Source organism: Natator depressus, chromosome 5 (genome assembly GCF_965152275.1).
Source record: "Natator depressus isolate rNatDep1 chromosome 5, rNatDep2.hap1, whole genome shotgun sequence".
Taxonomy (NCBI): domain Eukaryota; kingdom Metazoa; phylum Chordata; order Testudines; family Cheloniidae; genus Natator; species Natator depressus.
In genome coordinates, this window is record NC_134238.1 from 5,168,187 (window position 1) to 5,193,139 (window position 24,953).

Consider the following 24,953-nt stretch of genomic DNA (forward strand, 5'->3'; position numbering starts at 1 on the left):
GAGGGCGTGGTGCGCATCAGAGAAGCTTTGAAAACCAGTTTCATGACTGGCCAGGCTACGGTGTGAAAGTTCTGTTTGTTTCTCCTTGATGAAACCCCCCCGCCCCTTGGTTCACTCTACTTCCCTGTAAGCTAACCACCCTCCCCTCCTCCCTTCGATCACCGCTTGCAGAGGCAATAAAGTCATTGTTGCTTCACATTCATGCATTCTTTATTAATTCATCACACAAATAGGGGGATAACTGCCAAGGTAGCCCGGGAGGGGTGGTGGAGGAGAGAAGCACCAGGAGGGGTGGTGGAGGAGGGAAGGACAAGGCCACACAGCACTTTAAAAGTTTAAAACTTATTGAATGCCAGCCTTCTGTTGCTTGGGGAATCCTCTGGGGTGGAGTGGCTGGGTGGCCGGAGGCCCCCCCACCGCGTTTTGTGTGTCTGGGTGAGGAGGCTATGGAACTTGGGGAGGAGGGCGGTTGGTTACACAGGGGCTGTAGTGGCGGTCTGTGCTCCTGCTGCCTTTCCTGCAGCTCAACCATACGCTGGAGCATATTAGTCTGATCCTCCAGCAGCCTCAGCATTGAATCCTGCCTCCTCTCATCACGCTGCTGCCACCTTTCAGCTTCAGCCCTCTCTTCAGCCCGCCACTTACTTTCCTCAGCCCGCCACCTCTCCTCCCGGTCATTTTGTGCTTTCCTGCACTCTGACATTGTCTGCGCTCTGTCAGTGTGGGAGGACAGCATGAGCTCAGAGAACATTTCATCACGAGTGCGTTTTTTTTGCCTTCTAATCTTCACTAGCCTCTGGGAAGGAGAAGATCCTGTGATCCTTGAAACACATACAGCTGGTGGAGAAAAAAAAGGGACAGTGATATTTAAAAAGACACATTTTATAGAGCAATGGGTACACTCTTCCATGGTAAACCTTGCTGTTAACATTACATACATAGCACATGTGCTTTTGTTCCAAGGTCGCATTTTGCCTCCCCTCACCACGTGGCTAGCCCCTCCCCCCTCCCCGTGGCTAACAGCGGGGAACATTTCTGTTCAGCCACAGGCAAACAGCCCAGCAGAAACGGGCACCTCTGAATGTCCCCTTAAGAAAAGCACCCTATTTCAACCAGGTGACCATGAATGATATCACTCTCCTGAGGATTACACAGAGAGATAAAGAACGGATGTTGTTTGAATGCCAGCAAACATACACTGCAATGCTTTGTTCTACAATGATTCCCGAGTACGTGCTACTGGCCTGGTGTGGTAAAGTGTCCTACCATGGTGGATGGAATAAGGCTGCCCTCCCCAGAAACCTTTTGCAAAGGCTTTGGGAGTACATCCAGGAGAGCCGCAAATGCCAGGGCAAATTAATCATTAAACATGCTTGCTTTTAAACCATGTATAGTATTTAAAAAGGTACACTCACCAGAGGTCCCTTCTCTGCCTGATGGGTCCGGGAGGCAGCTTGGGTGGGTTCGGGGGGTACTGGCTCCAGGTCCAGGGTGAGAAACAGTTCCTGGCTGTCGGGAAAACTGGTTTCTCCGCTTGCTTGCTGTGAGCTATCATCTTCCTTGTCCCCAAAACCTGATTCCATGTTGCCTCCATCTCCATTGAAGGAGTCACACAACACGGTTGGGGTAATAGTGGCTGAACCCCCTAAAATGGCATGCAGCTCATCATAGAAGCGGCATGTCTGGGGCTCTGACCCCAGGGCTGACCTCCCCCTCCAGCCCCTCCCCTGCCCCAGAGCTCCCTCTCCCTTCCAGCCCCCCACCCCAGGGCTGACCTCCCCCTCCAGCCCTTCCCCTGCCCCAGAGCTCCCTCTCCCTTCCAGCCCCACCACCCCAGGGCTGACCTCCCCCTCCAGCCCCTCCCCTGCCCCAGAGCTTCCCCTCCCTTCCAGCCCCCCACCCCAGGGCTGACCTCCCCCTCCAGCCCCAGAGCTCCCTCTCCCTTTGAGCCCCCCCACCCCAGGGCTGACCTCCCCATCCAGCCCCTCCCCTGCCCCAGAGCTCCCCCTCCCTTCCAGCCCCCCTACCCCAGGGCTGACCTCCCCCTCCAGCCCCTCCCCTGCCCCAGAGCTCCCTCTCCCTTCCAGCCCCGCCACCCCAGGGCTGACCTCCCCCTCCAGCCCCTCCCCTACCCCAGAGCTCCCCCTCCCTTCCAGCCCCCCCACCCCAGGGCTGACCTCCCCCTCCAGCCCCTCCCCTGCCCCAGAGCTCCCCCTCCCTTCCAGCCCCCCCACCCCAGGGCTGACCTCCCCCTCCAGCCCCTCCCCTGCCCCAGAGATCCCCCTCCCTTCCAGCCCCCCACCCCAGGGCTGACCTCCCCCTCCAGCCCCAGAGCTCCCTCTCCCTTTGAGCCCCCCCACCCCAGGGCTGACCTCCCCATCCAGCCCCTCCCCTGCCCCAGAGCTCCCCCTCCCTTCCAGCCCCCCTACCCCAGGGCTGACCTCCCCCTCCAGCCCCTCCCCTGCCCCAGAGCTCCCTCTCCCTTCCAGCCCCGCCACCCCAGGGCTGACCTCCCCCTCCAGCCCCTCCCCTACCCCAGAGCTCCCCCTCCCTTCCAGCCCCCCCACCCCAGGGCTGACCTCCCCCTCCAGCCCCTCCCCTGCCCCAGAGCTCCCCCTCCCTTCCAGCCCCCCCACCCCAGGGCTGACCTCCCCCGCTCCCTTCCAGCGCCCCGTCCCCGGCCAGGACTTGAGCTCCCCCTGCCTTCGAGCCGGCGCCGATACCTGTCTCTGTGGACCGCGAAGACCCGCCCCCAGTGGAGCTAAGCTCCACCCCTTCTGTGGGCGGGGCCGACTCCGCTTCCCGCTCCCCGCCTCGCTGGGAAACCTTTGGTCACGTGCGGAGGGAGCGTCTTTGTCTCCCTCTGTCACGTGGAGGGAGAGCGAGCGGGCGGGCGGGCGCGCCGGGTCGCGTGGAACGGTGCTCGGCGGCGCGCGCGCACCGTGGGTCACGTGGCGGGGGAGAGGCCGCGCGGCGTTGCGCTGCACCGGGGGAGGGGGGTTGTCACATGACAGTGGTGGGCGCCGCTGCTGCTGCTGCTTTGTGAGCACATTGGGCAGGTAACGAGCGGGCCCGGGGGGGAGTGACCTCCCCCCTCGGGCCGGCCGTGGGGCGAGGAGACCGGAGCCCCCAGGGAGACGGCACCGAGGGGGTGGGGGCGGGGAGGCCCGGAGAGAGTCTCTCCCTCAGCGCCAGGGGCACGGCTGGGGGCGGGGAGCAGAGCCCCCCCCGCCCCGCTCTCCCCCCCCCGAGAGCGGAGCCCCCACTCCTCCGGGGAGAGCGGGGCCCCCACCATCTACCTTCCCCCCCCCCCCGAGAGCGGGGCTCCCCACCATCTACCTTCCCCCCCCCCCGAGAGCGGGGCTCCCCACCATCTACCTTCCCCCCCCCGAGAGCGGGGCCCCCACTCCTCCGGGGAGAGCGGGGCCCCCACCATCTACCTTACCCCCTCCCCCGAGAGCGGAGCCCCCACTCCTCCGGGGAGAGCTGGGCCCCCACCCTCTACCTTACCCACCCCCCGAAAAAGGAGCCCCCACTTCTCCGGGGAGAGCGGGGCCCCCACCATCTATCTTATCCCCCCCCCCGAGAGCGGAGCCCCCACTCGTCTGGGGAGAGCAGGGTGCCCCCCACCATCTATCTTACCCCCCCCACCAGAGAGAGCGGGGCCCCCCCCTCCTCCGGGGAGAGCGGGGGGCCCCCCCCTTCCTCCCTCACCACCCATCTCCCCTGCCCAGGGAGAGAGAAAGCAGAGTCCTTCTCCCTCTCCCAGAGAGAGGCCAGCACCCCTCCTCACCGCCCATCTCCTCTGCCCCCCCCATCCCCCAGAGAGGCCAGAGCCCCTCCTCGCCGCCTGTCTCCTCTGTCTCCCCCCCCCCCCCCGCCCCGAGAGAGGCAAGAGCCCCTCGCCGCCTGTCTCCTCTCCCCCACAGAGAGAGAGCAGAGCCCCCTTCACCATTTTACCCTCTCCCAGGAGGGTAGGGCCCCTTCTGGTTTGAGGGAGCTTGGGGTGGGGGGAGAGAAGGTCACCAGAACCTCATTCCTTCCCATCTTAATGAGAAAGAAAGGGGCAAGGGTCTGGGGGTGGGGAGAACAGAGTGGGTCAAGAGGGTCCCTCCCCCAACTCGGGTAGGTCTTTTGTTTCCAGGCCTCAGATTCCCTTGTTTCTTCCTTGTACCTGGCAGGGAACTGTAGTTTCCCCTTTCTTTCTGATGCTCAAGGAGCGGTGCGGGAGAAGAGTTGGGGATGTGTCTGCCCCTCAGGCTCCCCTATCTCTTCCCACAAACTAGGGTTGGAGGAATCAAGCCCTCCTGGTCTGAGAGAACCCATCCCCCCCTTCCTCATAATCTCTTGCACCTCCCAATTCCCTGTCTCTTTTCTCAGGGTAGTGAGGGCCCTAGTCTCCTTTCTCCCAGGTTCTCCTCCCACTGTAGGGTTGGGGGAGGCTGTTGTCTCCTCTCACTCGTGGGGGAAGCGGGGCAGTGTTGCTGGTCTTCTTCTCTACCATGTCCTAGTCTTACCTCCCGCTTGGGAGGTCAGAAGTCTTTGTCAGCCCTTTCCCCACACACCTCTTTCCGGTGGTTCCCCTAAGAACATCTGAATGGCCATCCTGGGCCAGACCAATGGTCCATCTAGCCCACTGTCCTGTCTTCTCACAGTGGCTGGTGCCAGATGCTTCAGAGGGAGTGAACAGAACAGGGTAATTATTGAGTGATCTATCCCCTGTTGTCCAGGCCTGGTGTCTGGTAGTCAGAGACTTAGGGACATCCAGAGCATGGGGTTGCCTCCCTGACCATCTTGGCTAAAACTGAGGGCTGAGTGTGTCAGTCCTATTCCTTCCCACCCTGCACCTCTTACTAGGTCTAAATCCTCTAATCCCCATCTTCCCTATGCCTCCCAGTGGAGGAGGGGGCTCTGGCTTACTTCCCTTGGGATCCCAACCCCCTGTGGTTTTCACTTGGGGGAAGGGATTCTGTCCTACACTCCCAGAGCCTCTCTTCCCAGTGAGAGGCATAGGAAGGGGGTCAGAGAGTGTAGGCTAGTGCTCTTACATGAAGTGGGAGAGAGAAAAAGCAGAACTGTAGGGCTCTTTTCCCCCTGAAAACTGATTTTATTCTTTCCACATCCATTTTCAGTGAGGGAGAGGCATCTGGTCTCTTCTTCGAACATACTCCCTGTCTGTCTTCACTGGTTTGGAAGGAGGGCTTTGGTTTCCTTTCCCTCTCACCAGATTTCTGGCTCTCATGTACCATGGCTGTCAAGGAGAGGGGTCTCTGCCCCCCTTCTCCTGTCTGCCTTGAACTCTTGTCTCTTTTTTACTGTGACAAGGACCCCCGTTTTCCTCTGCTGCCCCACTGTTCCCTGCTGCTTGTGTGTGTGTGTATCGGTGTGTTCTTTTCTGGGAGGTGTCCAGTCACCTCACAGGATGCCAGGGTTGTTCGAGGTTTGCTCATGGTGGGGTCAGGGTTTCTGGTACCTTCAAAGTGAGGGTATGGTTTGTGAAGGGGGTGTGTCTTTGGTCCCTTTTCTAATTCTAGTTCAGGCTGAAGGGGAGCTGTTGTTGCAGGGAAGAGGAGGGTGAATTATTATTGAGCTGGGTATTGTGTGTGGTTTCCATTCTGGTTTTTCTTCCACTGCTTCCTGGGTGCTCCCTTCTTATTTTGTAAGGGAGGTAGTGAGTCAAATGTGGCTGTGATCATTGAAAGGCCGGCCATAATACCTTCTTCCTTGCAGCAACAGTAGGGAGCGCAAGGACAGGAAGGTGAATGATCATCATTTAGAGGTTTTTAAGGTCAGGCTTGACAAAGCCCTGGCTGGGATGATTTAGTTGGTGATTGGTCCTGCTTTGAGCAAGGGGTTGGACTAGATGACCTCCTGAGGTCCCTTCCAACTCTGATATTCTATGATCTCTATATCAACACTCCCCACCCAGTCTTCCCTTGTCCCTGATGCTGCTTGACTGCTGGGAAACTAGTGTCCAGGGCTGTGCTGTGCTCTTGGGTTTAGTTACTTATGTGTAGATAACAAATCTTCACTTTCATTGCTATTGTTGATGAAGAAAATTACTGCAGGAAAGTGTAAACCCCTCTGCTGGGAACTGGGTATAGAAAGGGAACTGCTGTCATTTCAGATCTGAGTGCATTCACGTCTGAATTCAGCTCAGAACTAAAAATTTGATACTGAAATGTCTACAAATGCTGTTTAATATCTGTTATGAATAGACTAGAATGAACCACGTTTAAAATGTTTCTGCTCTAGATACGTTAACATCTTGAGTGTGGACACACTCAGCCATCTTGCTTATATTCAGAGGAACAGAAAAATCCTGTGAAACAAAAACCAAGGGTTCTGTGTTGTAGTGTGCATACCCTGGCTGTCCCTGCAGCCCACTGTAGGTGACCCAAGGGGCTAGCCCTCCCCTCCCCTTGTCACCAGAGAGCAATCTGGCCCTTAGTCATCTTAATTTGAGTAAATGATGAATGCTTATAATAAAGCAGAAGATCAAGGCAATAGCCTCTGGGGTGGTGTTGGCTGGTGAAATGGAGGGGCCCTCCTGGTGTGAGAGCAGCTGCTTTTTTCAGGGAGAGAAATTGGAACTGGATGTGAGTGAAGGAAAGGGAGGGGGAGGATGTGCAGGACGGGAGGAGCAGCACTTTCCATTGAAATGGAGCCCTTCACAACAAATGGCATCAAATCAGCCTTTGGAAAGGTCTTGCTTTTTTAATATCTACCAGCTCCTTTTAGCAATTCCCTTGGTCATATCATATTCCCCAGTGGAATCTGGGTTTGGATTCTTACCTGACTGGCCCTGTATTTATGTGGGAGCCCCAGTTAAGTGTGGTGGTTTGATTTAACTTCTGTTTAAAGTGTTTATTTTTAAGCTTATGCTATAAAACTTGAGCAACTGAGACTAAATCAGTTTGCAGTGTTGGAGGTGGTTTTTTTGTGCTCCTGAGGTGTTATGTGCAGGTGCTGTAGTAATTAGTGTAAATACATGCTGATAATGTATAATTTGGGGAAGATGAGCAAAGTTTGTGTTTATAATGCCTCTGATATTTGCTAACTTTTACAGAAGTGGTTGTGAAAGCTCTGTTCCACTTCATACTAGTTACTGCCTTTTTAGCTTATCAGTACAGAAAATGACCTTTAAAAATGTTATGATTACAATAAAGACAAAATCCAGGAAATTCAGAAATGATGGCCAGCTCTTTGTTTACCTCATGATGCTTTGGCTAGCCTCCTCTGTCTTCCACTTCCTCTCCCCACCCCCTAAATCCTCACATTACTTTGGGTTAAGGATGAATTTTCGGTATTATTACTTTACACAATTCTTGCTTATTTTTAGAGCTAACAAAATGTTTAATATTACCACGTAACCTAAGCCAGTGCAAAACTCTTACACACAAAACCAAGGAGTTTGGTACTTTAACTTTAGAAATGTCTGAATCATTCTTTTGAAACTTGCTATTTAAAAGCAGGATGTTTAGGCAGGACATAGGTCAAGTTTTAGGGTAGGTCTACACTTAAAATGCTGCAGCAGCCTCACTGTAGTGCTTTGCTGAGGGGAGAGCTTCTCCTGTTGGCTTATTTAGTCCAGCTCTGCAAGAGGCAGTAGCTATGTTGACGGGGGAAGCCCTCCCATTGACTTAATGCTGTCTACACTGGGGATTAGGTTGGTATAACTACATTGCTCAGTAGTTATATGCGATGTAAGTTTGTAGTATAGACTTTGCCTAAAACTAGTGGATTTTTACAGCAGATATACAAACTGCTATTTTTAGGGAGACTTTTATCTGTCTATTGCTCATCCCCTTTTAACTACATTAGTTTTTCAGAACTGTCTTATAGTAATTGGTGCTCAAGACAGGTGTGTTGAGTATTTGTACAAAGACTAGAATGTTACTCGTCTTACACTTGGGGCAGGACTTTCAGAATGGAATAAACCTGCAAACATACCTTACATTATCATGAAACCAATTCTTTATAGTCAGTCTTGTGGCTAAAGCACAAGACTGGAATTCAGAAGATTTTGCTTCTGTTCCCAGCTTTGCCACAGACTTGCTGTGTGACTTGGGTAGTCACTTCACCCCTCTGTGCCTCAGTTTACCCACCTGCAAAAATGGGATCATGAGGACAACACAGGATGGCTGTGAAGTTTTAAGTCTGAGGGTGTGTTGAAATCACTGGATGGAAGGTGACATGAAAATATACACTTTTATTTCATAGTTTTTCTTAACACATTTTTCAGTTCTGTGTGGGTTGTTTTTTTTTTTTTTAAAAAAGGCGTTCGTTCCTTCAGAATCCATCATATTCTACTTGCTCTTTAGTAAAGCCCAGATTTAGGGCTTGTGATACTTATTTCTGTTTAACTAACCTAAACACATTATAATCTATTCATTGTGGGAAGGATGAGAGGCTGTGAGATGAAGTCTTTTATTAAGGCACAAACCTGTAATAATAGCAAAAGAAATGCAGAAAAACCCTGTCCATATTATTCCATGTGAAAATCCTCCTCTCCACCCACATTTAATGTCAACAGCTAGCTAGAACTTCCAGTCCTCCTTGAAGGCTCTTCCACTCTACTCCAGGAATATGTTCTCCCAAGCTCTTTATTTTCTGTTACTCCTCAATACTGTGAAGAATACACACTGTGACTAAAGATAAGACCCAAGTTATGGTTATGCTGAGTGAAGTAATCTTATCTGTTCTTAAAGAGTCAGCCTCATGCATGAAAAAACCCTGAAATCATTAATTCCCAAAAAGGTCTAAATAAGAATTGTGGAATTGCTATGAGTGATAAACCTCATGGTTCAATAATTTTTTTTATCACTTCCCATCTCTCCTGCTGTGAGCGTGCACACATTTTTGTTGTTCTTAATACTCTCTTTATGCTAGGTTTCAGAGTAGCAGCCCTGTTAGTCTGTATTCGCAAAAAGAAAAGGAGTACTTGTGGCACCTTAGAGACTAACCAGTTTATTTGAGCATAAGCTTTATGCTGTAAACTCCTCAGGGCAGGGTATTTGAGCTGCTTGCATGTGGTTCCTGTGGGTGGAGTTGTTCCCATCTTGTGTGCTCTTTGTCCCACCGCTGCTGTTAAGACTGCAAGAAGCACTTGTTGCAGAGTGTTTTGAAGGTAGATTTGACAGCTGATTCCTTTCTCTTTCAGTTTCTTAAATCAGTCTTCTAGCAGATCAACTGAAGAGATCACTAGCTTGGTGAAGCGGTAACAGCTTACATTAAAATCCAGTGGAGTGTTTCCCATATTGAGGGAGCTTTGATTTTTTCCTAGAACTTTATTTTAAAAAAGTTCATCCTAAGTGAGCATTTCAGGGTTTTTGCTTTATCCTACTGAAATCTCAGTTTACTTCAAATCTGCACAGGGGGGATACATGGCAACATTTATTAGTGCTCTTAAGAGTCAGACTGTGGTTATTTTAAGAAAAGCAAAATATTTTTCTTTTGTTCATCTCCATTTTTGAGCCATCCAGGTTATAAACATTTTACCCAGTTTAATGACAAAAATCCTTTTCTTACTCCATTAGGCAGCCATATGGCTTAGTTGTAAAATTCAGATTTTACAGCTGAGTGTATTCCCAAATATGCTCCATGGCACTGTGTAGAAGGGAATCTATTTGTACAATTTTACTGTGAGGAAAAATTGGTTTCATCTAAAACATTTTAGTTGCATTTCTCAAGACTAAGATGTTGTTTCTAGAGGTAGAGTTATTTGAGGGAGGAGCTCTAGAGACCAGATTAAGATCCTCCTTTCTGTTATATTTATTTTAGATTCTTTATACTAGATCTAAATTTTATGGAATTTTGTTTGGGCCACAGTGATTATAGTCATACGTAGTGGAACAAATGATTAACTGTTTGGTTGCAAATTTTAAAAACTCTAAAACTGACATATGGTAAGAACATATCTGAGTGATTTGGTATTTTATCCCATCCACTTTTTTCTGTATATGGAGGAAATGGCTGTTGGCTATTTTCTCTGAAGTTTAATGAACCACGTTGTGCTTGATCTTTAATGTTGTACTGTGCATAGCTGTCTGCTTGACCAGTTTAAGCAAAATGTGAAACTTTAACTTATATTGTGGCCAATTTCTGCTATGTTGCAATGGTGTAAATCCAGAGTACCTCCATTGAAGTCATTGTAATTGTGATGGTAGAATGTGGTTTACAGTCCAAGGGCTTCTCTACACTATGGGCATCACAGTTGGAGTGCTGTCGTGTAGACGCTTCCTATGTTGACAGTGTTTTTTTCCCACTGATGTAGGTAATCCCCCTCCCTGAATAGTGGTAGCTGGGTTGACGGAAGAATTTTTCCATTGGCTTGCTGTGTCTACACTGGGGGTTAGGTCAGCTTCCCTATGGCACTCAGGGGTATGAATTTTTCACAGCCCTGAGCAGGGTGGACTGATTGAAATCAAGACAATTTAAAGTGATTTAAATCAAGTGGAAAGCCTTGATTTAAACCAGCTTTTCCATATGTATTTGTTATTTTCTAAAGAAAGGTGCATTCTTATTGGTAGATATAACCATTAAAACATGTTGATTCACAACTAAATGGAGCCTTTGCATGAGATTTGGTACATCTTTTTTGCTGCTTAGGGTACACTATAACCATATTTATTTGAGCAATTGTTTAGCTTCATATTTTCAGATTCTTATTGAATGAACGTTTTTAGTATGTTAGAAAATGGTGAATGATATATTGCCTACTTATGTAATTAACTCTTTGCTCATGATTTGTATCAAGTTGCATTAGGGTGGTAACTGGAATGTAATTAAACATAACAGCATATAAAACTTATTTTTATGAAACAAAACAATTTTAAATGTTTTGGATACATAGATTTCTCTTATCAAAACATGTTTCACATTTACAGCTAAATGATGTATTAAAGGAACATAGGGATTAATTGTAGTCAGTGAATTAAACTGATTATTTCAGGTCAGCCTGGAAACATTTTCAAATTTGCCTAAATGAAGGTGCCTGGAGCGCAAGTTCCTACTCACCTAAGTCCCTAGAAAATGAGATGAGTCTCCTAAATTACTTAGGCTGTCCTTCAAACTTTTAAAACTAGTAGATCTCATCTCCCACACTCCGTTTTTATTCATAGACTGGAAGAGACAGACAAGTTTTCCTGCTTTTCAACTCCCAGTTGATATCTCAACTTTGACTGTATTGGTCCAAAAGAAGATAATATTCTTTTTATGCCTGCAGGAGAGGCTATTGCGGTTGAAAGCTGGTTTAGCACTTGAACAGACTCTGGTTCCGGGTGCTTAGCTAGTAACTTCTACCAGTTCAGTGATGGGACTTTTTTTAAAACATCAGCAAACATGTACTGCTTGAATGGTCACCTCCCTCCAGTGTTGACATTCTGGTTGGCATGATTGATGAGTGATGATTAGATGCCCATGTCGCAGCAGCAGCTGCTTCTCTTCTTCAGCAGGTTGGCAGATTACCTTGGTGCATTGGGTTGAGCCTATTGGTAAGAAAATGAGGTGAAGCAAGTACTTGATCCATCTGCTTTTTTAATGCCTGCAGTTTAACTTTGTTGTTGGGTGTCTCTTTCTTCAGTGTGTCTTGAAGTTCTTTCAGAATTTCAACAGCCCCAGCAAAACCACAGCAATCTTTCTGCAGTTGGTCCAAAGCTACTGAAATAGGTTTCAGTATATCTTCTACATTTTTCTTTAGTCTGGTGTTGACTACTTTGGCAGTGATAGTTCCATCTATTTTGTCATGCTTTTCTCCACAAATTGTCATCAGAATAGGCCAATTCTTAATAAATTGTTCAAAACACTCAACCACTGAATTCCGTTGTACATCTTGGGGAGAATTAGTTTGTATCCTCCTGCTCTCTTCAGTGAAGCTGAAAAGAAATGGTGGTTATAGAAGTGTTAGCAATTTCAGCAACAGTTTGCTTTATTACTGGAGTTAAGTAGTTAGCTGAAAGAAACACCAAATGGCCATTGCACCCATGTGTTATAAGTTTCAGGTTCCCTTCATTATCTTCTTCTAGATTTCTTCTCATCTTTGCTACATTTGCAATTATCTCTGTGACAAAGCTATGCACTTGACACTTGAATGTTTGTTCACAGAGCTTTTCCCGCTACTTCTTTACTTCTGCTATATGTGCATTTCCTGATGTATCAGTTATTTTTGTAAAACAGACAGTCCCATCTTCTGTCACGCAAGCATTAGTTACTAGATCATTGTCTCCATTGCTTCAGTGATCAGAGACTCAGATTAACTAATTTCCCATCAATGCTTTTTGCATACTGTTCAATTTCCTTCTCGAACACTGTATCCAGGAATATCTGCTCTGCCAGGTGGTGCGTAGCCAGGTCATAATGATTCAACCATGTCAATTAAATGTTTGTTCTGAAAAAGACGAAAGGGAGAATTTGTTACATAAATGATGAAGAAGGTCTTTGTTTTGATATAGGTAATTTATTGTCTGATGGATGTTTAGTTGCAGCACTGCTGGTGGTACCAGCAGAGAACTCTGAAGTTGTAGACATTGCAGATGATGGACATTCTTAACTCCTTATATCTAAGCCGTACTCTGCAACAAAATGATAAACGAAAGTCACTCTCACTCACTGACCGTTAGTGCACTGCCTTATATATATTTGTAAATGAATGATTCCCCCTACTACAATTGTTAGTACCAAGTTATAAGATCATCTGAATCTATTATCTTTAGCAACATACCAAACAGCTTTGGGGAAAACACTTTTTAAATGTTAAAATTCATAAATGCCTAATAAAACATTACTTTTAAACAGGAAATCTTCACGTAGAATGTTTGAACAATTTTATATATATAAATATATAACAATTAAAATAATCATAGAATCATAGAATATCAGGGTTGGAAGGGACCCCAGAAGGTCATCTAGTCCAACCCCCTGCTCGAAGCAGGACCAATTCCCAGTTAAATCATCCCAGCCAGGGCTTTGTCAAGCCTGACCTTAAAAACCTCTAAGGAAGGAGATTCTACCACCTCCCTAGGTAACACATTCCAGTGTTTCACCACCCTCTTAGTGAAAAAGTTTTTCCTAATATCCAATCTAAACCTCCCCCATTGCAACTTGAGACCATTACTCCTCGTTCTGTCATCTGCTACCATTGAGAACAGTCTAGAGCCATCCTCTTTGGAACCCCCTTTCAGGTAGTTGAAAGCAGCTATCAAATCCCCCCTCATTCTTCTCTTCTGCAGACTAAACAATCCCAGCTCCCTCAGCCTCTCCTCATAAGTCATGTGCTCTAGACCCCTAATCATTTTTGTTGCCCTTCGCTGGACTCTCTCCAATTTATCCACATCCTTCTTGTAGTGTGGGGCCCAAAACTGGACACAGTACTCCAGATGAGGTCTCACCAGTGTCGAATAGAGGGGAACGATCACGTCCCTCGATCTGCTCGCTATGCCCCTACTTATACATCCCAAAATGCCATTGGCCTTCTTGGCAACAAGGGCACACTGTTGACTCATATCCAGCTTCTCGTCCACTGTCACCCCAGGTCCTTTTCCGCAGAACTGCTGCCTAGCCATTCGGTCCCTAGTCTGTAGCGGTGCATTGGATTCTTCCATCCTAAGTGCAGGACCCTGCACTTATCCTTATTGAACCTCATCAGATTTCTTTTGGCCCAATCCTCCAATTTGTCTAGGTCCTTCTGTATCCTATCCCTCCCCTCCAGCGTATCTACCACTCCTCCCAGTTTAGTATCATCTGCAAATTTGCTGAGAGTGCAATCCACACCATCCTCCAGATCATTTCTGAAGATATTGAACAAAACCGGCCCCAGGACCGACCCCTGGGGCACTCCACTTGACACCGGCTGCCAACTAGACATGGAGCCATTTATCACTACCCGTTGAGCCCGACAATCTAGCCAGCTTTCTACCCACCTTATAGTGCATTCATCTAGCCCATACTTCCTTAACTTGCTGACAAGAATACTGTGGGAGACAGTGTCAAAAGCTTTGCTAAAGTCAAGAAACAATACATCCACTGCTTTCCCTTCATCCACAGAACCAGTAATCTCATCATAAAAGGCGATTAGATTAGTCAGGCATGACCTTCCCTTGGTGAATCCATGCTGACTGTTCCTGATCACTTTCCTCTCATGTAAGTGCTTCAGGATTGATTCTTTGAGGACCTGCTCCATGATTTTTCCAGGGACTGAGGTGAGGCTGACTGGCCTGTAGTTCCCAGGATCCTCCTTCTTCCCTTTTTTAAAGATTGGCACTACATTCGCCTTTTTCCAGTCATCCGGGACTTCCCCCGTTCGCCACGAGTTTTCAAAGATAATGGCCAAGGGCTCTGCAATCACAGCCGCCAATTCCTTCAGCACTCTCGGATGTAACTCGTCCGGCCCCATGGACTTGTGCACGTCCAGCTTTTCTAAATAGTCCCTAACCACCTCTATCTCCACAGAGGGCTGGCCATCTCTTCCCCATTCTGTGATGCCCAGCGCAGCAGTCTGGGAGCTGACCTTGTTAGTGAAAACAGAGGCAAAAAAAGCATTGAGTACATTAGCTTTTTCCACATCCTCTGTCACTAGGTTGCCTCCCTCATTCAGTAAGGGGCCCACACTTTCCTTGGCTTTCTTCTTGTTGCCAACATACCTGAAGAAACCCTTCTTGTTACTCTTGACATCTCTTGCTAGCTGCAGCTCCAGGTGCGATTTGGCCCTCCTGATATCTTTCCTACATGCCCGAGCAATATTTTTATACTCTTCCCTGGTCATATGTCCAACCTTCCACTTCTTGTAAGCTTCTTTTTTATGTTTAAGATCCGCTAGGATTTCACCATTAAGCCAAGCTGGTCGCTTGCCATATTTACTATTCTTTCGACTCATCGGGATGGTTTGTCCCTGTAACCTCAACAGGGATTCCTTGAAATACAGCCAGCTCTCCTGGACTCCCTTCCCCTTCATGATAGTCCCCCAGGGGATCCTACCCATCCGTTCCCTGAGGGAGTCGAAGTCTGCTTTCCTGAAGTCCAGGGTCCGTATCCTGCTGCTTACCTTTCTTCCCTGCGTCAGGATCCTGAACTCAACCAACTCATGGTCACTGCCTCCCAGATTCCCATCCACTTTTGCTTCCCCCACTAATTCTACCCGGTTTGTGAGCAGCAGGTCAAGAAAAGCGCCCCCCCTAGTTGGCTCCCCTAGCACTTGCGCCAGAAAATTGTCCCCTACGCTTTCCAAAAACTTCCTGGATTGTCTATGCACCGCTGTATTGCTCTCCCAGCAGATATCAGGAAAATTAAAGTCACCCATGAGAATCAGGGCATGCGATCTAGTAGCTTCCGTGAGTTGCCGGAAGAAAGCCTCATCCACCTCATCCCCCTGGTCCGGTGGTCTATAGCAGACTCCCACCACTACATCACTCTTGTTGCACACACTTCTAAACTTAATCCAGAGACACTCAGGTTTTTCCACAGTTTCGTACCGGAGCTTTGAGCAGTCATACTGCTCCCTTACATACAGTGCTACTCCCCCACCTTTTCTGCCCTGCCTGTCCTTCCTGAACAGTTTATAACCATCCATGACTGTACTCCAGTCATGTGAGCTATCCCACCAAGTCTCTGTTATTCCAATCACGTCATAGTTCCTTGACATCACCAGGACCTCCAGTTCTCCCTGCTTGTTTCCAAGGCTTTGTGCATTTGTATATAAGCACTTGAGATAACCTGTTGATCGCCCCTCATTCCCAGTATGAGGCAGGAGCCCTCCCCTCACAGACATTCCTGCCTGTGCTTCCTCCCGGTATCCCGCTTTCCCACTTACCTCAGGGCTTTGGTCTCCTTCCCCCGGTGAACCTAGTTTAAAGCCCTCCTCACTAGGTTAGCCAGCCTGCTGGCAAAGATGCTCTTCCCTCTCTTCGTAAGATGGAGCCCGTCTCTGCCCAGCACTCCTCCTTCATGGAACACCATCCCATGGTCAAAGAATCCAAAGCCTTCTCTCCGACACCACCTGCGTAGCCATTCGTTGACTTCCACGATTCGACGGTCCCTTAATCTTAAGTCCAGCAGTAATAGTAAAAATGTAATTGATAAATACTCCCACAATTAACATATCAATTATATTTAAAACACAAATATTTTGAAATTCATAAGTAATCCACCCAAAACTCAAATGTCTGAGAATAGTCTGTCATCATTTATTAGCACAGTAAGATATGGCAGTCAGTCTATTAAAATGGTGTAAAAATAAGTTTACTAACCAGCTGATCCAGATTGTTCAGACATGCCCGCATCATTTTCAAAGTCATTGCCTTTTGAGGAGCATTGCCTTTGTCACATTGTTTACATTTGGCATGTGTTCCTTGTTTACCCAGAGGTACAGGAATGTATTGAAAATATTCTTAAACATGGTGTTTTCTTTACAGCCATGGGAGTTTTCTCTCCTCTTCTCTTCTCTCTCCTCCGCACTCTCACCCGGAAAAACAAAAGAACAATAATCTAAGATTTCTGCTTGTGTAACCCCCATACCTTTTGCATTGCAGTATTTTATTTGTATAGAGACTGAGGGAGATGGTTGAGAAATTGGTCATTACACAAAGTAAAACTATTTCCGCATGCTTATTCTCCCCCCCCCCCCCACTGTTACACCTTCTTGTCAACTGTTGGAAACGGGCCATCCTGATTATCACTACAAAACGTTTTTTTCTCCTACTGATAATAACTCACCTTAATTGATCACTCTCCTTATAGTGTGTGTGGCAACACCCGTTTTTCATGTTCTCTGTGTGTGTGTGTGTGTGTGTGTGTATATATCTTCCTACTGTATTTTCCACTGCATGCATCCGATGAAGTAGGTTTTAGCCCACAAAAGCTTACGCTCAGATAAATTTGGTAGTCTCTAAGGTGCCACAAGTCCTCCTCGTTCTTTTTGCTGATATAGACTAATATGGCTACCACTCTGAAACCTGATGGATTTCTGTTTGTTTATATCACTGTCTGTGCACATGTGCAAGGAGACAGAGCAAGACCATTTACTTAAGGTGCCCAGAAGCAAGGCCCTGGTAGTGGGCAGATCAGTGTTTTTCCAGGAGCTGGAGAATAAACTTCCATGGTGGGTGGAGTCACAGATGCTCATGAGAACTCAGGTTTCAGAGTAACAGCCGTGTTAGTCTGTATTCGCAAAAAGAAAAGGAGGACTTGTGGCACTTTAGAGACTAACCAATTTATTTGAGCATAAGCTTTCGTGAGCTACAGCTCACTTCATCGGATGCAACCACTCAGATCTCAGGTAGGGAGAAGCTATAAATTAGGAGTATGAAACTACCCAGATGGACTCAGTGGATGATCCTGATGGTGTCTCTTGGAGTCAGAGGCCAGGTCCCAACATGTGTGATGACTGTCAGTCTGTTGGTCCACAGGATCAGGCTTTAATACAGTACATGACATACTGTGCCATGTTTACAAAGCTTAACCTCAAAAGCTAGATGTTTTTCCCCCCCCCGATTCTTTCTCTATATAGAAAAGGAACCTTTTGATAGAGGTTCATGGATTCAACTTTTTTTTATTTAACTGTTCGTTTGAAGATATTATAAGTTTAGACTTTAACATATATTTTGTATTTCAAATTTCATTTTAAATGGGTTTAGTTTTTAAAGGAAACCTTATTATAATTTAAATAATGAAATAAATGGGTTTAGTTTTTAAATAAAACCTTATTATTTAAATAATGAAATAAAAATCAAATTTCAATAAACAGATTTGATCTTTAAAATATCTTTTTTTTTAAATCCACCCTGGCCTTGAGTGACATAGCTATGTTGATCTAAATTTTAAGTGGATGGCAGGGTTCAGTAACTTACGTCTGAAGGGGGATAGATTTATCTCAAACAGATTTTCCTTTTGGCTTTAGATTGCACATTCTTCTGTCACTGAGTTGGGGGTACAGTTTGGGACTTGCATGTGTCAGTGATCTCCATTGCAGATGTTAAGTTTGGGTGCTTAATTACTATGGGGATGAGTGTGATATAAATAAATAGAATTGCATTGGCCAGCCTTATACTTCAGTCTCATTTGGCCCAGTTGATGCAGATGAGTATCTTATCCAGTGGATAACTAAATATGGGAGGCGGGGGAGGGCTAGTGGTTGAGTGTCAATCCAGATAAGATTGAGGTAATACTATGAGGGTGGGGGAAGCAATTTAGTGGGTGGAAAGGTTGGTTTGGATGCTTTGAAGGGAAGACTTTGCCTGTGCTTGTGACACAGGTTCACAATCTGGGACTTCTAGAAGCAGCTGGGAATGTCACAGATGTCCAGACTGCAGCAGTGAACAAAAATGTTTGGTTTTTTATCTTCCTTTGGCTAGAAGGTGAACCTCTTCTGCAATGATCAGTGCTTGTATCAGCTCATGGTTAGATTGCTACAATGCACTTTATGTGGGCTACACCTGAAGACCAGAATGTGGGGGCTCACTTGCTTCATGGAGCTTCTCACAGGGAGTGCTTTAGATCTGTGCTCGGTCATCTGTACTGTCTGCCATTTTGTGACAGGAGCATTTCAAGGTGTTGGTTTTATTCTATAAAGCCCTAAATGGCTTGGGGCTTTGCTCATTAAGTGAGAGACAAACTGTGTGGTATCACCAGCTGAGGTGCTGGAGCTTAGCAGTTACCCAAAAGGAGGTTGATAGGGCATTTTTGGTGAGAGCCCATCTGATCAAGAACTTTTCCCCCTTTAGTTGATGGAGCCTAAATCCGTTGACCTTCAGGGTGCACACAGGGCCCTTCTGTCCTCTCAGGCTGTTGAAAAGGGGACAGGTTAAGGAGACACTAAGTGGATTTAAGTGTGATATTGATGGTCGGAGTTATTAATTACTTCTGCTGAGTTGAAAAAGTGAGTGGAATTCATCTTGTATTCCTTTTTAAATGCATGTACATCTAAGACAAAAGGATACATTCATGTTTTAACAAAATCAAAATTTTTGTGGCTGCAGAATGGAGACCCGGTTGGTCCTCTCTGCATTGGCAAAACATAGAGACCCATAATTCAGTGGGAGTAGCTCTAGAGAGGGCTCAGTCATTTTACCACTGTCATCTGCACAGTGATAGAAGTGCCTGAACCGTGTCTGTGCAACTTATAACCACTACAGTTGCATGCATGGTGAATAATGGCCATCATTGTCAGTGTATGTGCCACAGTCAAGGCTGGGCAGAGTATTTGGTACCTAGTATACTCGTGTATTTTACAAAATTGTATAATACTTCAAAAAACTTTTAAAATAAAACTTTGTTTTGAATCATTTGCTGCTCACATATTGCAGAATTGGGCTAGTGCGTGCAATTCTGAAATTGAAAACAAACCCATTTTCTCTGTTAACTGAAGTGCAAAAAGATAAGCAGACTGCAATGTGGTGAAACTTGTATTAGATGGTTAAGATTTCACTTCCTTGTGTTTCTAAATACCCAAAATTATTAGAACTGAAGTAATGTTAAGAGTTTTGCCTTTTTATTTTGAAGGACTGAAAGGATATGTCAGTTTGTCCTTGGAAACTTACCTAAAATGTTTCTGTACTGTGGCTTGTTTCCCTCACTGGTGCTCAGTGTTCTATAGGATTGTTCATGAGTGCCAGATCACTCAATGAGAGGACTGCAGAATATCCAGTTTTGATTTTATTACTTCTCTCAATAAACAAACTCCCCCTTCCCACCTTCAAGAGAGCAGAATCAAAGATGACAAACATTTTTAAACAATTACATGCAGTTGGCTACAGGAGAAAATGGGGTTACATTTTGGGTCTAGAAGCCTCAAATGTGTCCCCCATTTTTTTTAGTTCATTTTAGCTTGTAAACAAAAATTGAGCAAAGAAAGGTGTGTTTAGTGACTAGGCTTACTTTGGAGTCCAGCACAAGTGAATTTCAGACACTGAGTCAGTCTATGGTAACTAGAAGCTTCTAGCTGCCTAGAAAAGGGTAGCAAATGTTTATGGGATTGGAACCTAATTTAGGAGAGACCAGGTGGAAGAGAATTAAGCATCCAGGGAAGCTGCCAGCAGCAGGACTCTGATGTGGGGGAATGAGATGAGCAAGGACTGGCCTGTGTGTTCCCAGTCCCCTGCACCCAGAGACCTTGCTGGGAAATCTGACCATCACAGCTGCTTTCCCCTCTACATTGCACATGGGAGAGAGTGATGCAACTGAGGATAAAACCTTTTACATGCTTTTTGCCAGTCTGTTCTCTCTGATAGAGCATGTAGCTGTAAATGGGGTGTGCAGGATGAAAGGAGGACAAACTGGATTGGCCATGGCATGTGGACAGAAAAGGGGAGGGGTTGGTTTGTCAGCTTTCAGGGAAAAGAACAAGTTCTGTATTATTCTTGACACATGAAAGATGTGTTTATTTTTGTATATTTGCGTTTCTGTTGTGTGTATGTAGATTCATGTACTTCGGGGCAGGGAACAAATAATTTTTAATATGACACCGTAGATGTGCCTAGCACCAACAAATAAACCAAGTCCCTGCTTAGAGGAATTTACAGTCTAGGTTAGATGGGACATGACATGACACAGGAAGAGATTAGGTCAGGCAGGGGGCATGATGGCTGTCTTTCGCTCTCTAGGGTGTTTTTTGTTCTTTACTATGCCTAGTTCAATAATAATTGTGACCTTTTGGTTCTACTATAATCATAAATAGTGTAAAGTTATGAGATCTTCTGCATTACATGCATTGTGCCGGTGACCTGGTTTTTTTATAAACATTTTTATTAAGTTTGTGTGGGAGCCTGGATCAGCATTGGTAAATTGCTGTTGTATTATGTAAACTTTAATATAAACAGCAAATTTTGGACATAAGTTTTTCAGATATAAAATGAACCACAAAAGATTTGAGGGGTGGAGGTGAGAATAATCTCATGGTGGTTTTAAGATTCCAAAAGAGTGAAAGAATAGCTAGCTGTTTAAACATGCTATTAATTCTGTAACTTAACAAAATAAGGCCATTGCCTCCTCAATTTCCTGAGAAATCTGAGCTGCAGACTTCATGGTTTCTCTGCCAGACCAAGTGACCTCACATAAACATGGCTCATAAACTTACTTAGCTGAAGCTTTAAAAAACAAAACACACACAACCCTCACCTTTGGTTGTGATGAAGCCTGAATATGTTCTGCTGAAGACAGAAATGTGTGAGTGAAAACAGGACTTCAGAGTGGATTGGTTCATCCACAGTTATGCTCATGGTAGCTGTTTCATTTACAGGGGCAGAGACAACAGGAAAGTCTGTAGCTCAGATTTCTCAGCATCTTGGGGCCCAAATGGGTGAAGGTTCCTCACCAGGCTTAACTCATTGAAGCCAGTCTGAGTTCAGGGCATGCAGCACTACACAAAATAGGGCCCAGGCCTTAATTGTCTCCAATTTTGTTGAAATCCTGGCTAATTATACTTTAAAATGGCCACATCTATGTCCCCCTTTTTCTGAATTGTACATGGTTTTTAAAAAAAGAAAAGAAAAAGCTTTAGCAAAAACTTCATATTTAGATTTGACTCCAGATTTTGGTCTCAGGTTTCATAAAAACAATTTACAATCCAATAATGTTTCCATACCCTTGTTTAAAAACAGGAAAAGAGTTGGTTTTGCACAAACATTTCCCTGCCTCTTTTGAAACCCAAACATTGAAGCACTGAGAGCTTGAAAGTGAATCTAAGTATAAACGTTGATTTTCATTGTCCAAACTGAAAAATGCAAAAATAGAGCCTTTGTCAAATTGGGTTTTTAAAATACTTCAACTCTTAATAATACTAGAATGGCTTTAGGAACAAAGGCTGGGATTTTCAAAGTAGCCTGTTAGGCTACCAAATCCCATTGAATTTCATGGCACTTGGGCACCTAACTCCTTCAACTGCTTTGTAAATCCCATCAGGAGAAGTAAAAAGAAAAAAGAAAAGGAGTACTTGTGGCACCTTAGAGACTAACCAGTTTATTTGAGCATGAGCTTTCGTGAGCTACAGCTCACTTCATCGGATGCATAGCATATCGTGGAAACTGCAGAAGACATTATATACACAGAGACCCTCTGTGTGTATATAATGTCTTCTGCAGTTTCCACGATATGCTATGCATCCGATGAAGTGAGCTGTAGCTCACGAAAGCTCATGCTCAAATAAACTGGTTAGTCTCTAAGGTGCCACAAGTACTCCTTTTCTTTTTTCTTTTTACGAATACAGACTAACACGGCTGTTACTCTGAAACCTGTCATCAGGAGAAGTGTTTGTATACAACATATATGATTTGTAAGTTGACACCACTGTCCTCTGCCAATTGCAGTTCATCCCTCCTGTTGTCACTACATTTATGATGGAGTAAATGAGTTCCAGGAAGACATTTTTAAAGGACTTTTTTGCTTCAAGTTACAGCCTTCTCTAGCTTCTCATTAAATTCTGAGACTTTATATTCACACACCAGGTTTAATTTCAGTCTTCTTTTTTCCTCCTTGTCACCTCAGGTTACTGATTTCCAGCCAGTCTCTTTATTTTATTTCATTCCATTCTGTTTTTTATATGCCAGTAGTCTCTGTGATTAGAATTAATATTTGTTCAAGGTTTTTTGGTCATCTGTTCTGACCATAATATATTTATATATGCACTGTCCTTAAGGTGGGAGTTCTTAGCCTCACTGTTTGTTTAAAATGGTGTCCATAATCTTTGAAAAGTCAGAGTAATTTTAAAGGAGATGGGTGTATCTTGTGTCCTGGAAACAAAATGATATATTGATTAGTATTGTTTTTTCTCTCTTACCTCTGCAAAAATAATCTCTTTTTTGAAGAAAGCAAGAAATATTACTCTTGTAGTATATATATTTTTAACTCTTCAAATGGACTTCAGTGGATGTGTACGAGTAAAAGAAATTTTGCACTTTTTGCTTTACTCAAACTCACTTTTTTGGGGCTAAAAGTTCAATAATTACAATGATCAGGAGAGCTGATGTTTTACATGCCATCTCTCTTTTCTATTTGACCCTGAAAATGAAAGTGCAATGCTATATTTGTAACCTCATGTTCACTTTCATGACCACTGCCTGATGTCACAAACTCAGGATTATGACTTCATTGCAAGATCAGTCAGGATAACAAAACTGAGCACTTACCTAGTGCCTCTTGCCTGTGGGTCTCAAAACACTATGCAAAGGCAGGTGAGCATTATTCTCATATATTGCAGAAGGGAAAACTGAGTCACCTAGCGAGGCTGTTGCCAGGATACTATGGTGACTGGTGTTCTATAAATAGAACACAAACTAGATATGTAACTTGCCCGAGGTCATGCAGTGAAAGAGTGGCAGATTTGGCAGTTAACATCTGCCTCCTGCTTTGGGGTGAAGGAGAAATTACCCAGATTTAAATACCTGAGGTGGTATGAAAGGCATACACAGAATGATTTGTTGAGAAACATTTGTGTGTTCTGTTTTTTTAGTTTCACCTTATTTGTCCTAGTAAAACAGTTTTTCCTTAAGGTAGTCTTTAAAATCCCTGTTCTTTGGAGGAAGTGCTGGCTGTGCTTGTAATACACAAAGGCTGTTAAGTTTTCAGTACATCTTAAAAATGACTAATGTCCAACTATGTGCTTTACTCACCATAAAGCTGTTCTCTTAATTCATTTACGATGACACCATGACTTTACAGAAAGTACAATAACTTACAGCCCATGGTCATTGTGCCAGTATCTTACAGAAGACTGTCCAGGAAGTAATGTTGGAAATAAGTGTATCGGTACAGACACGATAGTCTGTATCCAAAGTTCTTCAACTTGTAATGTTTTGTCTAGTTTATCATTCTTCCCTCCCTCCCTCCCTTACATATGCATATATAGCATTTTTTTTATTAGGAGAGTTGCAAACAAATTTACCATAGATCATCTATTAGAACAGTCCAAAAGACTGGGCATGCATTTAAGATATTTGTCCAGTGGTGTTTCTTATAAGTGCAGAATTGATATTTGTAATGTTTTAATGTTTCTGACAAATTTCCTTCAGTTGCATGGTTCAGTTTTGAGGTTAAGGGTGTTGATGAAATGTACCTGAGCATAGCTCACCTGCACACCAAGGGGTGAAATGCTGTAATAAACTGTAATGTAAAGACTGCAAGTGGGTTGCTATAGCTTTTTTTGACAGAAGTCAGTGTCCCCTGAGCTTGCAGCAGATGTGCTGCTGGTTAGGTTCTCCTGTTGGTAAAATATGCAGGTGGGTGCTAGCATCTCTTTTTAGTACATACTGGACGATATATTTGGAAACAATAGTTGTCCCAATTTATGATATTATGTCTAAATGGATCTTGTTAAAGTAACATACACACAATATGTTAAATTATTCCCAGATACACAACTTCAGAGTTCTAGGAGAGAATATATTGTGTTTAAAAAGAAAAGAGAGGCCAGGAAATGCTGTTCCTGCACCTGTCTTACATTTGCCCGACCCAGTCTCCCCACTTATAAATTAAAGATCCCCATCCCTGAAATCAGTTATCAGAATTTTCTTCAGTCACAGTGTAACCTGTAGCTTCTTCTCTATTGTAAATTAAGCCCGTGGAAATATTTATCTTGCATTTGGAGGGTGTGCCGGATTACATCCTGATGGTATAGGGTGCCCTGCCATGTATCTGGAAGAGGGGGTTCCTGATCCATACAGGAAGGATGAAGGGACACAGTGATATCTTCAGCCTATATCAGGAGGATGTGCAAAATACAGCAAGGGAGTCTCATACCAGTAAATTGGTATTTTTCTGACTTGTACATAAAGGGTGGGTAGCAAGCAGTTGGTTGGCCAGCTTGTAGAGTGTGCTGGTGGGGAGAGGGTCATGTGGGTCTGTAGCCTGTGTTGGAGACTACCATTATAGATGGAGAGTGGGCAGTGATACAAGGGCAGAGTTACGGTTAGTTTTTGAATCTTAATTGTGATTTCTCTGACTTTGAAATTTCTGTTTAAAACAAAGTATTA

General features: G+C 45.1%; 1 protein-coding gene and 1 long non-coding RNA gene across 6 annotated transcripts in view; one reads left to right on the top strand and one right to left on the bottom strand.

The window, feature by feature from the left end:
• Window positions 1-222: 222 nt before the first annotated feature.
• On the bottom strand, window positions 223-2,922 carry LOC141987177 (uncharacterized). Of its 2 annotated transcripts, none has more exons than XR_012639466.1 (3): window positions 2,724-2,922; window positions 1,416-1,594; window positions 223-837 (listed from the first exon to the last, which is right to left on the bottom strand). It is a non-coding gene; the product is annotated as an uncharacterized LOC141987177 (long non-coding RNA). The 2 variants fall into 2 exon arrangements; XR_012639465.1 differs by having other exon boundaries at window positions 1,416-1,645; window positions 2,724-2,921.
• A 40-nt stretch (window positions 2,923-2,962) lies between these two features.
• Window positions 2,963-24,953, top strand: part of UBAP2 (ubiquitin associated protein 2) — a 130,862-nt gene continuing 108,871 nt past the window's right edge. For all 4 annotated transcript variants that reach the window (XM_074952280.1, XM_074952281.1, XM_074952282.1 and 1 more), the window contains exon 1: window positions 2,963-3,059. The gene's annotated coding sequence lies outside the window, so the exon portion shown is untranslated. The remainder of the gene's footprint in view (window positions 3,060-24,953) is intronic.